Here is a 13,548-nt window from a genome sequence, read left to right as displayed (position 1 = left end):
TCCAGAGAATTAGCTATAAAAGTGAAGAAAGAGCTGAGAAGCCATTCAAGGGGAGGTGAGGCAAACCAGAGACTAACAACAGCAGGACTTTGCTGTCATCCCTAGACTGAAGGAACAAGGAGAGGAAGCCCAGAGGCCAGGATACGTTAGCAGCTGGAACTTTGGAGGGCCATCCTAGGGCGGCCGCAGTCTTCAGTGTGACACAGCTTCTGTCAGAGATGCTGGCTGAGACAGGGAGAAGGTGAAGAAAATTTTGGCTTCCTGCTTCCTTCGGACTCCAGTCTTTTCTGCCAATACCTTTCATGGACTGAATTCAGCAGGGACTCAACGCTGAGGACTCAGCCTCCCTGGAGAGGGAGAGGAGTGGATCTGTTAAGAAACAGTACGGACTGACTGGTGTAGCTCAGCCAGCCAGTGAGAGCGGGAAGGAGCACCTCATTCCTACCTCACATAATCACATAATCACTTTGCCACATAAATGAGCATTTGTCTCTTCCTAGTGAGTACGCTTCTTAAGGGTGGGTGAGACGGGGGACTACATTCTGACATAACTGTTTCTTTTGAGGGTCCCTCAATAAATATTTGTTATATTGAACTGAATTTCACAGTTTCTAATCTCTTTTTAGTTATGGGTCACTGACTGGCTCCTCTTCTCATCCTTTTAATGAAAAGAGAAAAAAAATTGGAAATCTTTGCACAATGTTATAAAAACAAACAAACTCATTTCTTTTAAAACATTTCACATTCCAGAATATGACCTCAAGCTGCCCATGGTGAGGGCAAGTTCATTATTTGGGTGGGGAATATTCCTAATAATTACCATAATAATTAACATGTGTACAGTGCTTTACCACTTACAAAGTACAATTTACATGTATTTTCCTTGTAAGTGGGTTTCAGTCTGGAGAGCTGGAATCCATTTATTTGACCCCTGTCAGTTTAGTGTTAAAGCTTAGATGTGAAAGAAAAGCACATCAGGGTTCTTCTGAATCTTAAATGTTGGGCAACCTTCTATGCGCTTTTTGTGAGACAGTGTCGTTCTCAGTGGTTGATGAAAGATGTTCCAGCTGTCATTTGGTGGGAGAGGCTGGCATCACATTACCACTCCATTTTTCTCTTTCAGGGACCTAGCAGGTGTTTGGGGACAATGACAGACTCATCTACTCACATGGAGGTCCTGCCGTCATACATAGAGCCCTAGTCTTGTCCGACTATGGATGTACGTACATATGTGCCTTAATAATCGGCCTCAGGCCTCAAGGAAGAGTCTAAATCAGCCTTATCGTTCATCTTATCTAGTGTTTGGTCAAGATTTGCTTTGTGGAAAGTCAAACTGTTTTCATGGCTTTATTCTTGGGCCAGAGATACCCCAACGAATCTTTGTTTTTATCACATTATACGTGAAATTATATCTAAATCATGTTTGAAGAGGTGTTTTTTAGATACCCATTCCTTATAAAACATTCTAGTCCTAACTCTAAGATCTGCTCATCTTGGAGTATACTTCCTATAATACTTTATTATTATCTTTTTGTCCCAAATTGCTGGTTTCCAGGAAAAGCCTCTTAGCTCTTGTCTTAGTTCATTCAGGCTGCTGTAACACACTACCTTAGCCTGGTGCTTATAAACAACAAAAATGTATTTTTCCCAGTTGTGGAGGCTGGGAAGTCCAAGATCAAGGTGCCAGCAGATTCCATGTCTGATGAGGACATGCTTCCTCATAGACAATAGTCTTTTTGTTGTGTCCTCACATGGGTTAAGGAGCTCTTTGGGGTCTATTTTATAAAGACACTACTCCAACTCGTGAGGGCTTACTCTCACGACCTTGTCACCTGCCAAAGGCCCCCACTTCCTAATATCATCACCTTGGAAGTTAGGATTTCAATATGTGAATTAGGGAGGATACAAACATTTAGTCCATAGCAGCTCTGATGTCTCCATTTTACACTCTAATATTTAAAAAATTCTAGTGCAGTTATGAGGGGACTCATCATTAAGGAAATGTCATCTTTCTCTTTGATGTCCCATTGCCTTTCTTTAAAATATCTTTAAGGGGCGCCTGGGTGGCTCAGTTGGTTAAGCCTCCGACTTCGGCTCAGGTCAAATCTCACGTGTGTAGGTTCGAGCCCTGTGTCAGGCTCTGTGCTGATGGCTAGCTCAGAGCCTGGAGCCTGCTTCCAGTTCTGTGTCTCCTTCTCTCTCTGTCCCTCCCCCTCTCATGTTCTATCTCTCTCTGTATCAAAAATAAATAAAAACATTAAAAAATTAAAAAAAATATCTTTCAAACAAAATATTTCTTGGGGCGCCTGGGTGACTCAGTCGGTTAAGCATCCAACTTTGGCTCAGGTCATGATTTCACCGTTTGTGGGTTTGAGCCCCATGTCAGGCTCTGTGCTGACAGCTAGCTCAGAGCCTGGAGCCTGTCTTCAGATCCTGTGACTTCTTCTCTCTCTGACCCTCCCCTGCTCATGCTGTCTCTTTCTGTCTCTCAAAAATAAATAAAAACCGTAACACTTTTTTTAAATAAAAAAGAATAAAAATAAAACTATTTAATAAAATAAAATAAAATAAAAAATAAAATTGCAGTGAAATAAATCACTGAAAAAATATTTCTTTAAAATCTTTAAAATAAAATGTCTTATATTTTTATACTTGTTTATGATTAATATTAATTTTCAACTAAAATTTTTGAATAATATTTACACATGTTACAGAGTTAAAGAAGTACAAAATGATGTATAATGAAAACATCTCCTTCCCATCTCGTCCCTTATATACCTCATTACCCTTAGGGAGGCAATCAGTGTTACTAATTTCTACTCCAACATCTGTATTTTAAGGCATAATCAAATACTTGGCCCTTTTTCTGAAGTCCCTCAATTATTTGTTATATTTACTATATAGAAGGCTATATCATGGCATGATACTGAAAAACAAGTTAAATCGTGTTAAATAATCAGAATAGTTTGGATTAGGGGCGCCTGGGTGGCTCAACTGCATTTAGAGGGGCGCCTGAGTGGCTCAGTGGGTTAAGTATCCATCTTTGGCTCAGGTCATGATCTCACAGTTCATGAGTTCAAGCCCTGCGTCTGGCTAGTGGCTGTCAGCACAGAGCCCGCTTCGGATCCTCTGTCCCCATCTCTCTCTGCCCCTCCCTCACAGGGCATGTGCACTCACACGCTCTCTCTCCCTCTCTTTCTCTCAAAAATAAGCCAACATTTAAAAGATGCATTCAGGGGTGCCTGGATGGCTTATTTGGTTAAGCGGCCGACTTCGGCTCAGGTCATGATCTCGCGGTTCGTGGGTTTGAGCCCCGCGTTGGGCTCTGTGCTAACAGCTCAGAGCCCGGAGCCTGCTTCAGAGTCTGTGTCTCCTCTCTCTGCCCTTCCCCCGCTCACGCCCTGTCTCTCAAAAATATATAAACATTAAAAAAAAAAGAGAGATGCATTCAGAAACTGGCATCTGGCATGGACTTCTTCTGGGTTTATGCATGTCTCTAAATGTCTGACCTTTAGTATTTGCATAAATACCACTCCTTCTTCCTACATATACAAACAATGAACCATTACCTCCTTGGTTGGCTTTCTCTTAGCCTAAAACTTGTTAATCTGGGGTCCTTTGGCTCCTTCAGATATTTTAGGAGAGCTGGGATCATTGTGCCCCTGAAATGATAAGCAAACTTCTCTGTGTAATATGTATATGTGCCTTTTTTTATTATTAGGGAGAAATTATCTATAGCTTTTTTCTGATGTTCTGTCCACAGTCTGTCTCTGTCTTCTTTATTCCACCTGGACTTTTAATTCCTGGTCCTTTCACTCAGAAGATGACCTTGCCTCCTCTTTTTGGAATGCAGCTGAGCTGATTTCATACAAGCTTTCGTTCATTTCAGTATATTGTAGAAGATACTGAGCTGAATCTTTATTTTTGCCCTGGAACTGGTGACTAGGGTCCAGAGAGGGGGACAAAGAAATACTAAGTAACACATGCTCTAGAATGTTGCTAATAATTGGGGTCAGTCACCATCTCCAGGGCTTACCAAGAGGTAGCAGATCTGGCCCTGGGACTTCCAACCACTAACCCCACCCATCCTCATCACCCCACCTCGTTCTCAGTCTATGTTAAGATATAAGATGACTCAAGGGAGTCAGAAGCCCAGCAGGAAGTACTTACCCCTCCTTTTGCCCCTACACCAAGCAAGAAGGTATCTATCAAAGAGAGTCTACATAAAGGAAGGACTGATTTCTCATTTCTTGGTTAGACTCTCTGTTCAAACAGTGGATTTGTTCAACTCTGCATGTATTTGAGAAGCTTGTATTCCTTCTCTTTGACTTATCAAGGATATATTCATTTCTTGTGGTCAAAGGGACCCTGAGACAGGGGGGCTTCAGACGTCTTACTGGTAGCTCAGACAAGAAGTGAGAAGGGTTAAAGGAAGTGACTGTCTACACTAGGGCACAACTCCGTGGAAAGGCCTCACAGGACCTTGTAAAGAACTCAGACAAGCACCCCATCAGAGATCTGGCATTTTGATATCTGCCAAACAACAGGCTGGAATGACTTGTCATCCGCAGCCAGCAGTGGTTTGCAATAACTACCTCGTTTAGTGAAAAGAGTTATTTCTTTCCTCTCTGCTCTCCTCGTGGTTCCCAGGCTCTGAAGAGCTAGAACCTTTCTAGAGAACCTTCTAGAGAACTAGCAGAGGAGGAAGAGAAGCCACAGAAGGGACCATAATGTCCTCCCAGCTTCAGGTTCCTTAAGTCACAGCTGAAGCTTGGGCTGGAGGAGGGGTGAAGATGAGTTCTCATTGGACCTGAGATGGGCTTTTAAAACAGTTGGGTTGGATTGAGTTTTAAAAAACCAAAAGGGAACAGAGAGTTATAGAATCTGTCCATGCTGTTGAGGGGGAAGAAGACATTTGTCATGGCACAGATCAAGACTGTGATAGGGTGGGAGGTTATGTTTCTGCCCAAATGAGTTCAGTGCTCAACAAAGAAGTTAAATTTACCTATCACTGGTTCCAACCTTGAATCCATTATTCCATCTTTCCCTGCGGTTTGGAGGAAATAATTCCTTTTCTTGTAAAGTGAATCCCTTCATCTGTACTGTAGTTTATTCACTGAGAAAACATTTATTTGATATCTAAAAATGTATCGTTGGTGTTGAGGTACAAATATTGAACATGATAGAATTCTTTACCTCATGGAATTCACAGTCTAGTGGGATAGGTAGAAAGTAACTACCCACTTTAGGGGTGCCTGGGTGGCTCAGTCGGTTAAGCATCCGGCTTTGGCTCAGGTCATGATCTCACGGTTTGTGGGTTCAAGCCCCGTGTCGGGCTCTGTGCTGGCAGCTAGCTCAGAGCCTGGAGTCTGTTTCAGATTCTGTGTCTCCTTCTCTCTCTGACCCTCCCCTGCTCGTGCTGTCTCTCTCTGTCTCTCAAAAATAAGTAAAAAGCATTAAAAAAAAAAAAGTAACTACCCACTTTAAAAATAACGTAGTAAGCGTTATAAAAAGTGGCCTACAAGGCCTCAAAGATGAGTGGCTAGTCAGAGGCAAGGGAAGAGAAGACATTTACGCTGTTGGAAAACCCATGGGCATGGACTAATGTTGCCCACTTAGGGAACTACACATAGTTCTAGATGCTAAACATCTAGTTTAGGCACGGTGGCTGTAGAGGAGGAGCTGGGCCCTGATGGGCTAATGAGCTTGTTCTTTAGCCTGTAGGTCGGCAGTTCTGGGCAGCAGTGGTATTGCTTGTGGATGGGGTGTTTTGGACATTCGTAGGACATTTTTCATTGCTATGGTGATGGGAGGTTTAGTAGTTGAGCCACAGACGCTAGACTGCAATGTAAGAACAGAGCCACATATTCAAGAATATTATTTTAAAGTAGGTATTTACTTTTCTACCTGTCCTAGTAGGTCATGCATTCCATGAGAGTAAGAATTTTATCTTGTCAATCTTTGTACTCCAACACCGGCAATGCATTTTGGTTGTCAAAAGCCCTGAGTTCTGCATGATTTAGATCTCCTGAGTTCAGTATGATTCTCAAATGTTCCACCAAGCATTTGTGTAGGGTATCCTAGGTAAATAAATTCAGTATGTTATTACTTATCCTAACATTAGTGTTTAATCTAGTATTTTTTTTTAATGGAATGGCTTCTGAAATTCCCGTAAATCCTAATTTACTCATTCCTTGTACTTAGGTGCAAACATCTTAGTGCTTCTTTGAGTCTTCTATCAGAGTTATGTCCAATCATTGATGTGTTAAAATACCTATTGTTTTACTACCAGCTATTGCCTTTTATTTCTGTTTTATATTATAGTTAGGTCATTGTGTTGGTGTTTTGAAATTATGTGTATAGATAGCTTATATTATCTATGAATTTCATTTTAGGTTAGTAAAGGTACTGTTATTTAAAATATTTATTAGCAGAAGGGATGGGGGTAGCTGGGTGGCTCAGTCAGTTAATCTTCCAGCTTCAGCAGGTCATGATCTTGCAGTTCGGGAGTTGGAGCCTCTCATCAGGCTCTGTGCTGAGAGCTCCGAGCCTGGAGCCTAGAACCTGCTTTGGATTCTGTGTCTCCCTCACTCTGCCCCTCCCCCACTCACACTCTGTCTCTGTCTCTCTCTCTCAAAATAAATAAACATTTAACAAATATTTTAAAAATTCATTAGCACAAGGAGGACTAACATCTGGTAGGATTAAGAGTCACTATGTAGTCATTGATATTCAAATGTTATTTTATTTTAATTAAAATAATGGAGGGGGAGAAGCAGAGAGAGAGACTCTCAAGCAGGCTCCACACTGTCAGTGCAGAGCCTGACAGGGGCTCGATTGAGCTCATGAAACTGTGAGATCATTACCTGAGCTGAAATCAATAGTTGGATGCTCAACTGGGTTGCCTTCGGCTCATGTCGTAATCTAACCGCTTATGAGTTCAAACCCCTCAGGCTCTGTGCTGACGGCTCAGAGCCTGGAGTCTGCTGCAGATTCTGTGTTTTCCTCTCTTTCTGCCCCTCCCCGCTCATGTTCTGTCTCTCTCTCCTTCAAAAATAAACAAACATTAAAAAAAAAAAAAGAGTCAGACACTCAACCAACTGAACCACCCAGCCACTCCTTATTTAATTTTTTTAAGTAGCTCTGTGCCCAACGTGGGGCTTGAACTCACAACCCTGAGATCAATAGTCACACACTACAGACTGAACAAGCCAAGGGCCCTTCAGAGTGTTATTTTGAGCCACAGACCTCCAACTTTTCTGAGCTCGTGAGCTCCCTAAAATAATGATAACCCCCTCACACAATTTTAAGTTGAAATGTCACATTTATTATCCATGTTTATCTTTATATATTTTTTAAGTTTATTTTGGGGGGGGAGGGGCAGAGAGAGAGGGAGAGAGACAATCCCAAGCACTACCAGTGCAGAGCCTGATGCGGGGCTTGAACACGAACTGCAAGATTATCACCTGAACTGAAGTTGGATGCTTAACTGACTGAGCCACCCAGGCACCTTTATCTATTGTTAATAGGAGATAGAATATTTTGATTGTTTTATAAGTTGGAGTAAACTGAGGATTGACTGTAATTAGAACAAATATTTCATGATGATTCAATAAAGTTAAGATTATATTTTATATATCTATATATAAGATTATTTAGATTATATATAAGATTATTTTATATTATATATAAGATTATTTTATATAATATATATTTAATATATAAGATTATATTATATAAGATTATATTTATCTTATAAATAAAGCACACTAAATAAGTTACTTAACTTTTTATTCATGGTTTTTATTTAGTTTATCTGAAATTTTTAATGCTTATTTAAAAAATTTTTTTAAAATGTTTTATTTATTTTTGATACAGAGAGAGACAGAGCATGAGAGGGGGAGGGGCAGAGAGAGAAGGAGACACAGAACCGGAAGCAGGCTCCAGGCTCTGAGCTAGCTGTCAGCACAGAGCCTGACGCGGGGCTCGAACCCATGAACGTGAGATCTGACCTGAGCCGAAGTCAGAGGCTTAACCGACTGAGCCACCCAGGCGCCCCATTTAATGCTTATTTTTTTATTTTTGAAAGAGAGATCGGAAGACAGAGAATCCGAAGCAGATTCCATGCTGTCAGCACAGAGCCCAATGTGGGGCTTGAACTCATGAACTGTGAGATCATGACCTGAGCCGAAATCAAGAGTTGGACTCTTAACCAACAGAGCCACCTAGGTGCCCCTAATGTATCTGAATTTTTTGGTGGCCTGCAGAACTTTCCAGCTACATTTTTTTGGCTTAAGTCAAGTTATTGGGGTATGATTTATATACAGTAAAATCCAGCTATTAGTGTATGCCAGTTACTTTTAAGACAAACTAGTCACTAATGTGCTCTCCTTTGGCTGTGCTGATTGTAGAGAATCCCAGCATGGGCTAAACATGCCATTTCCAATGCTGTTTTACCCTTAACAGAAATATGTATATGGTGAGAAAAGGCAGGAAGCCCTATTAGTTTAAGGCACCTTGATTAATCTTTAAAAGTTTGCCTAGATCAATATCTTTATTTATATATCCCTTTGCTTGGTGTCCTAGCAGTTTTCACACCCTAGAACAATTCATCATAATTAGATTTGGCATGAGCGAGGGGCATGCCTTTCTTTTATAAAGCAGGAGGATTGTGTGAGCACAGGGTCATTCTTTGGCAGGTCAGTTTTCGGAAGGAAGACGACCATCTGGAAATGGATTCCTTGAAACCACTTTACATACGTACACTCTGGAAAGTCTGTGCTCCCCTTGTTTGAAGGGTAGAGCTCCGGGGTCCTGGGGGCCCTTGTCTGAGAAGGCACCGAGGGCGGGGCGCTGCTTTCCGGGCCTACCACTGCCACTTCATCTGGGCAGCTGGGCTTCCATTTTACATTTGCATTTTTATTTGAAGGAAGGGTTTTGCTGCTAAAAATAACAGTTTGAAAAACATTTTCCATGGGGAACCATTTACGGATTTTAAGCAGGGAAGTGACATAATTAGGTTTTTGTTTCAAAAGGTCACTTTGGCAACTGAACACATTATGGAGGATGGCTTGGAGGGAGATGAGACTGGAGGCCAGAGACTTGTCACAGAGGCTGTTCAAATCGTCCAGAGGAAAACTTGTAACAGCTGGCAACTCTGGCCTCCATCCCAGGGTAGGGGCACCCACTTTAGTTGGAGCTGGGGCTTCATGCGACTCACCCCCCTCCCCCACCTAGCTGCTTCTCACATTGACATTTAAGGCCTGGCCTTTGCTTGCGTGACCCCCGCCTTAGGGTAGGTAATCTTTGACTCCTTCCTCTTCATCTTGTGCCTCTAGTCTGCCACCAAGTTCTGCTGTTTCTTCCTTCATATTATCTCATATTTATTTCTCTCTCTCCATTACTATTCCATCATCCTAGATCAGGCACTTAGCATTTCATGCTCTCATTTCTCCAAGAACCTCAGAATGGTCTTTCTGCTTTTAATGTGTCTGCCAACCAATCCTACATCCCCCCAGCTAGCTGCTCCTTTGGTTTTTCATGACATATTGCAGCCATGCACAGAAAAGAGTACAGTTTGGTCAGATCTTGCTTCAGATTTCTCTTCCTCTTCCCAGTCTGTGGCTTCTCTGGGAAATTCTAAGTAGAGCAAAAGATTTAAGAAGCGATTAATACATTTCCATTCTCTAGAAGCTGTGGTGATCATGTTTCCTTTGCTTCTTTTTATGTGACATATTTGTGGGGGAGGGAACATTGGCCTCTTTTTCTCAGTGAAGATTTTGTGAAAAAAAGTAGACTTTTAAGGGGAGTGGAGAAGGAAATATAACCGAGAATATTCTATCTGAGATTTTATGCTATCAGAGCCTCCCACAGGGTGGTAAGTAATTACCAGGGTTGGTAATAATGGTGAAGGGTGGTATTAGGAACATAGGGAAGCAGTAAATGTACCTGGGAAAACAGGCCAGGTGAGGAAGGGCAATGGAAACCACTGGGCATGCGTACAGGTGCTTGTCCAGGCTTTGATGGAGCAGACAGGTTAAAAAAAAAAAGTTCACCTGGAGCTTGAATCATGAAGATAAACATACACCATTGCTTCTCTTGACAATTATTCAACTTCTTTTCAGGAATCCATAGAAAAACCACCCATGTGGACTGTCTTTTCACAAAAACAGTATTTCTGGCCCTCAGGGTATTGTCTAGTTCAACTTTCCAAATACATACAGGAAAGTTAGAATCAGGGATCTGATTTGAAAATATATTAAATTTAAACCCTTTTCCAATTATAAAAGAAAATGATGTGTGAACTCAAAGTAAAAACCCTTGACCCTTTAAACAATAATATCACCTCTTTGAGGCTATTGAATATTATGAGAAAGTGAACTGAAGTTTGACCTGTTTTCAGGATTCTCCCTCTCCTGCTGGAGCTACAAGAAATAATGCAGAATTTTTATAAACTCTTCCTTCAATATGTTTCACTGTGTTTCTCTTTTTATACTGCCTCCTCCTTTCCCTTTATTGAAATGCTGCTTATGAAATGTATCTTTTCTGCCTTACTTTATCTAGATTTCTCTGACTTTTCCCTGTTCTCTGTTGGCAGGTTCCTTTGGGCTTGTCTGTCTTGTGTGCAGGAGAGAATCACAGTCAAGCAGGGAGAAGACTGGAAGGTGTTTTTGTTTTGTTTTGTTTTGTTTTGTTTTTTGTTTTTTGTGCTGCTTTTTGTTTTGCTGGAATCCTGTAGATCTGGAGGCATGGTCTGGTGTGGAGCCAACCTGAAGATTCAGAGTTAGCTGTGAAACCAGGTAAATTGTAAAACTGGTCAGTGCTGAACTGGGAGTCAATTTGGAGCATCAGGCCCTCCCGTGGACAGGATTAGCATGAGCTTGGATCCCATGGTGGTCCCAGAACCCAGCAAGGGTCTTGATCTTCCTTTGGCCTGAGTGTGACTGGAGGTAGGACCTCTTTCCACTGAGGAACAGGGCAGCTTGGGAACCGCAGTGGCTTCCATCAGCTAGCTGATTTGATGCTGGGCAGTTTAGTTCTGAATCAGACATAAGGTGTTTGGACTGGCCGTATCCTAGAGGAAATGATAGGTGGTGTCTGCGAAGTGGCAGGAGGCTCTACCAAGCCTACAGAGAGAAGGATGGCCCCCACTGGTGCTGCTCAGGCCAAGAGGGTCTTTAGATTTCTCAGGTTTTGTATGAATTTTGGTGGGGTCACCAGATACAGCCAAAATCTTATCGTCCACATCGATAAGACAGTGATTGCTTGGATAATGGGAATATACAGATAACCAAAGTTCTCATTCACACAATACTTTCAGCCTGCCCTCAAAAAGAAAACAACAAAAACCTTTTACTGGATGGTAATAAGAAACTATATTAAGTAATTAACTTTTATTTTCCTGCCCTTTCCCACTTTTTAGGATTAGTGACTAGTTGGAAGGAGGAGGGAAAATGCAAGATGATTGAAAGTTTAACCCCTAACATAACATAGTTGTCCTTAATATTCAGAATAATGACCTATCATATACTTGAACTTGTCTGGGAGTCTGGGCAACAGTGGTGTTGGTCCTCATTGGGGTTTGTAGGTGTTCCAGGGAGACCTGTCTGGGTCTTTGGTGGCCATTACCTTATAAAGCATGGCTTTATGTGGTAAGTTCAGGGGTTAGCAGGGTATCTGTACAGAGCCCCACCTTTGAGAATATTTATACAGAGCTTACCTGGATTCCAGTCTCTGCTTTAAAAAGCCATGTAGGGTTAGGGGAGGAGTGGCTTCCCTCTCTTGGACTTGGTTTTCTGTTATTATTTTTTTAAGTAGGCTCTACGGCCAAATGGGACTTGAACACACAACACCTAGATCAAGAGTCCTATCCTCTACTGACTGAGTTGGCTTTGGACCCCCGTTTCCAGTTATCTTTAAATGAGGCGATTGAACAATATATTTATAACATTCCTTATGGCCCTGACATTCAGCAATTCTGGCAGAGATTATGTCATTTTGGATTAGTTTTTCTTATTAAGCTATGTGTAGTTGCTTACAACATATCATTTATTTGGATGACGTGGTCTGAAGTTAGAACCATGTCTTTTTGGGTTATCCCTTTTTGACTGTCTTATCCTTCACTTCCTTGCTCAAATAGGACAAAATCCCTTTTTACTAGACGTGTCAGGAGCTGGAATTGGAGTTACCATCCCTCTGCGTTGAAGAAGTCCTAAGGCTGCCATTTCTACTGGACTTGGGGCAAGAGATGTTGTTGTGGGGCTTCCCTTTGACATGGATTCCAGCTACATGCTCCTCAAAGGTAAGGGCTGTATTCACCTTTTCTTGTATTCACCCCTACAGCTTGTGCCGGAGTTCAATAAAGAAATATACCTAAGAATAAAATGGCATTGTCCTTAATTTCCCCCCGAAACCACTAGGTGTCGCCTTCATCTCAGAGAAACTAGGCCCCTCCTCTCTCCCTGCACCCCTACACCCCTCCCTCTACTCTAGGCGCCCTCAGCTTCTTGGCACGGTGATTTCTGGAGAAAAGGATTGAAGGGGGAGACAAACCGTGGCTCTCCGAAGGGAGGTGGAGAAGGGGTTTATATGTATCTCCTTTATGACAGTTTGAGAGAAGCTCTCCAGGGTCCCTTAGCAGTCCCTCCCAGCAACCACGATATCATCCCTCTTAAGCTATTCTCAGGATCAGATTAGCACACCAGATATGGGGTATCTGGGGATAGCCTTCTAGGTTGGAGGCTTGGGAGCAGGGTGGAGCCCGAGGGGGATACAATGGGCCTGCATTGCTGGGGGGAATGTTCTGCTCAGTCAGCCCATGAGCAGTTATCAGGTGCAATCCTGGGCTGTGCGGGGAGACAAAAGAGAAGAGGCTGTTCCTGGGCTGGGTCCCTGGAGCAGATGGTGTGGTAGAGGCCCGGGGTCTGTGATGGGCCTCTGACGACATGGGAGGGCACAGAGGGGAGCATGGGGGAAGGAAGAGGGAGGGTGGAGGGTTGAGTTCTAAGGGAGAAGGAGACCCATGGCCTTTGTAAGGACTCAGGAAAAATCAGTCATCAGAATCCCTTGGTCCTGGAGGGGCCAGTCTTCCAGGTGGCAGGCGCCTCTTCCTGGTGAAGGAGAGAGAGATTCCTGGCAATGGGAAGGGTGCTATGGTTTACTAGGTGGAGGACTAGTGAGGATACCAAATACTTGGGGATTCCTGACAGCTTTCTGGAGACTGGAGTGTTGGAGGGACTCAGGGGAGTTAAGAGAGAGGATCCTAAGAACAGCAGGATATATAAGTGGGGAGAAGAGAAGTTCTGGGCTCCTGGCAAAGTGCAAGATGGAGAGACAGTGGCAGGGTGGGTCAGGGGCTTGGGGGAAACAGGGCTAGGCCCTTAAAGTGAGAGGACGGCCAGGAACCTCGCCGGCCTGAAAGCCCCTGGCGCGGAGCCCCTCAGTTGTCACTGGGTGGGTTTGAGACCTGGGATGTCCCTGGGCGCCAGGGTAGGGGGGTTGGGGGAGACAGCAGGCGCCGGAGGGTGGGGCCGGAGGGGGAGGAGGAGG

General features: G+C 43.0%; 1 long non-coding RNA gene across 2 annotated transcripts in view; it reads left to right on the top strand.

The window, feature by feature from the left end:
• LOC115276883 overlaps positions 1-12,366 on the top strand; it is a 38,157-nt gene extending 25,791 nt beyond the window's left edge. The window contains exons 2-4 of one of the 2 annotated variants that reach the window (XR_003902118.1): positions 1,124-1,219; positions 10,598-10,799; positions 12,140-12,366. This is a non-coding gene — a long non-coding RNA (uncharacterized LOC115276883). The remainder of the gene's footprint in view (positions 1-1,123; positions 1,220-10,597; positions 10,800-12,139) is intronic. The other variant, XR_003902117.1, reaches the window with a different exon arrangement.
• The last annotated feature ends 1,182 nt before the right edge of the window (positions 12,367-13,548 follow it).

Source organism: Suricata suricatta, chromosome 13, assembly GCF_006229205.1.
Source record: "Suricata suricatta isolate VVHF042 chromosome 13, meerkat_22Aug2017_6uvM2_HiC, whole genome shotgun sequence".
Classification (NCBI taxonomy): Eukaryota; Metazoa; Chordata; class Mammalia; order Carnivora; family Herpestidae; genus Suricata; species Suricata suricatta.
The sequence above is the reverse complement of the archived record's forward strand: the minus strand, read 5'-3'. Positions and strand labels throughout refer to the sequence as shown.